At 39.7% G+C, this 2,976-nt stretch overlaps 1 non-coding gene across 1 annotated transcript; it reads right to left on the bottom strand.

Annotated features, from left to right (window-relative positions):
- Nucleotides 1-1,539: 1,539 nt before the first annotated feature.
- Nucleotides 1,540-1,680, bottom strand: LOC123840078 (U8 small nucleolar RNA). Its single transcript, XR_006789891.1, has one exon. It is a non-coding gene; the product is annotated as a U8 small nucleolar RNA (small nucleolar RNA).
- Between the last annotated feature and the right edge of the window lie 1,296 nt (nucleotides 1,681-2,976).

The following is a 2,976-nucleotide window of genomic DNA, read 5'->3' as shown; positions in this document are numbered from 1 at the left end:
AAACTTAGTGGCTTAAACAGCACAGCTTTGTTATTCTCTCATAGTTCTAGGGGTGAGACATCCTAGAATCAAGGGCTACATTCCTTCTGGAGGTTCTAGGGGAGATTCCTCTCCTTTGCCTTTTTCAGTCCCTAGAACTCATCCATATTCCTGGTCTTGCGGTTCCTTCTTCTGCCTTCAAAGCTAGCACAGTTGCATCTCTGACCATTCACCCATCCTCCCAGCTCCCTCTGAGGCTCCTGTTCTGCCTCTCTCTTCCATTTAAAAGGACCCATGGGATTACACTGGGCTAACCCAGATGACCCATAATCTCCCCACCTCAAGATCCTTAATTTAATGACAACAACAAAGTCCCTTTGTCATGTAAGTTAATATGTTCACAGGTCCTGAGAATTAGGAGAATTTTGTGGGTTGGGGGGTATTATTCTGACTACCACATATACCAAACAAGCCCCTTGAAAAAAGGTAAAGATCATATAAATTTAAAATTCAGTTGGAAGAGGGGCGCCTGGGTGGCTCATTCTGTTAAGCATCTGCCTTCCATTCAGGTCATGATCTCTGGGTCCTGGGACTGAGCCCTGTGTCAGGCTCCCTGCTCAGTGGGGAGTCTGCTTCTTTTCCCTCTGCTCCTTCCCCTGTTCGTGCTCTCTCGCTTGCTCACTCTCTCAAATAAATAAATAATATCTTTAAAAAAATAAAATTCAGTTGGAAGAAAACATATGAGAATAGTCAAATTTTGAAAACAGAAAAGGAATGATTGGGACATACCCTAATAATCTCTAAAATTGTAGAGTTACAGTATAATTGACACCAGAACAAAGAGATTGAAAGTCCACGAATAGTTCCAAACGTCCACATGAATTTAAAGCGATAAGAGAATGAGAAAGAAATCCAGTACAGCTTGTTAGGAAAACTAACAAATCATTTGAGGGGGGATAAAAGGTTAAAACCTGAACTTGTATCTTATGCCCACAGACAGTAAAGATTTAAATATACATATTTTTTAAAAAAATGAAACCATGAAGCTATTGGGAGAAATTTTTATTTTATTTATTTATTTTTAAAGATTTTATTTTTAAATAATCTCTACACCCAACATGAGACTTGAACTCACAACCTGGAGATCAAGAGTCACACACTCCATGGACTGAGCCAGCCAGACACCCCTATTGGGAGAAAATTTTAGTGAATAATTCTGTAATTTTAAAATGAAGATGATTTTCTAACTGTAACTCCCAAGCCAGAAACCTTTAAAGGAAAATAATGGATGTATATGAAGACATAAACAGCTAAATAATAATAAAAATGATTTCTATATGACCAAAATGGTTGAAAGACCTATGATAAGTTATTTATAACAAAATTGGCAAAAGTCAATGTCCTTCTTATATAAAAAGCCTTTACAAATCAATAATTAAGAGACAAGAGAAAAGTGGGCAAAGGATATAAATACACACTTTGGAAAAAGAATTGAACAGAACGAGCAAACATGAAAGGAGTACCTGTCAGAGGAACCAATGATTTTTTTTTCCAGAAAGAATCAAATAAGAGCAATCAAATCAGGGTGCCATAAGTCCTGATTATGCAGAGATGCTAATCACAAATCATGCAAACTTCAATCATCATGTTCCAATCTGCCCTCTAAAAGCAGGAACAGGTAAAGATTATCCTACCTGACAATCCCAATGATTTTTTTTTTTTTTTAGATAGTATTCTGTTTTGGTGTGAGTGGTTTTAATTGGTTCAAACTTTCTGCAAGCTAACAACATTTAATAGAATTTCAGATGTGTATATTCTTTGTAGCAGCGAGTATAATTCTTCACCAGGTGGCTGGAATAACGCCTTGGCCAGCAGGGCCGAGTTATGCAGCTCCCATAGGCTCTCCCCTCTCTTGGTGATGGGCAGGGGGACACCTTGTTTTCATTTAGTACCTTCCTTCCCTCCCTCCCTCCCGCTCTGTTCTGCTCCTCTCCATCATATGCGCTGACCCAGCAGATCCCTTTAAGTCATACTCAACTATTGAAAATTCAGGGATGGGGAGGGCAGTCATGGCCCTGTGAGAATAGCCTGAGTGTGGGCAAGCATAATGCATCCATTCCTATGGCCCTCACCCCAGGTTGGGGTTGGCAGAGCGTGATGCACCTGAGACCTTCCATTAATTCATGGGCAGTCTCCTCTCTTATTAGGTCTCCAAACACAGCAAAGCTCCCTTTTTTCCTCAGAGTTTGAAAAATTTATGGCAGGTGAGTTTCACTCTTTTTTTGCTCTCTCAGGAATATTTAGGAAGTTTCTCTCCTTGTCCATCAGTGGGAAAGAAAAGTGGTGGGGGAGGTGTGGTTATCTTAGTTAAACTTGAAATTCAAAACAAATACTCTTAGATAAATTCCAAATCATCATAGCATTTGACATCCTGACAGCCTATGTGTGGTTTTTTACCTCTATAATTAGAAGTTTACACCTTTGAGGATGCAGGTCTTTTGCTCCCCTAGGGAAATAGAGTCTGGCGTCTTAAAAACAGAATTAGCTGCTGCTTAGCCAGAATGCATCAAGAGCAGAAAATACATTTAAAATAAATTAATCCCTTACATAATTAAAATATTACTGCTGACTCTGGGGCATGTGCCTTCACTTACATATACATACACTTTCTCTTCCAAACATCAGACATTTTTTTATTAACAACATATACACAGATTCAAAGTTTAAAACCTCAGGAAACTCTAATCAACCATCTTCTATTGCCTGATCTTGTCCCCACACCAGCCCCTACCATTGACCAGCCCGATGGGCAGGTGTAAGTTCTAAGTTGGATGCAGGAAAGGCATCAGTGTGAATCAACTTGATTCCTAACAAAGCCAAGTAAGAGTATCGGAGATTCTGGAATTGTCTTCCACATGCTACAGGTTCCTGTCTACATTAGGCTCTCATGTCACTAACCTGAGGGGGTGTCTGTGCAGAGGGACGATGTGCCAGATG

This window comes from Mirounga angustirostris, unplaced genomic scaffold (assembly GCF_029215605.1).
Source record: "Mirounga angustirostris isolate CCGP_5_RB_7025 unplaced genomic scaffold, mMirAng1.0.hap1 SCAF_3, whole genome shotgun sequence".
NCBI lineage: Eukaryota > Metazoa > Chordata > Mammalia > Carnivora > Phocidae > Mirounga > Mirounga angustirostris.
Note: the sequence above shows the minus strand (reverse complement) of the source record. Positions and strands in the feature narration are given on the sequence as shown.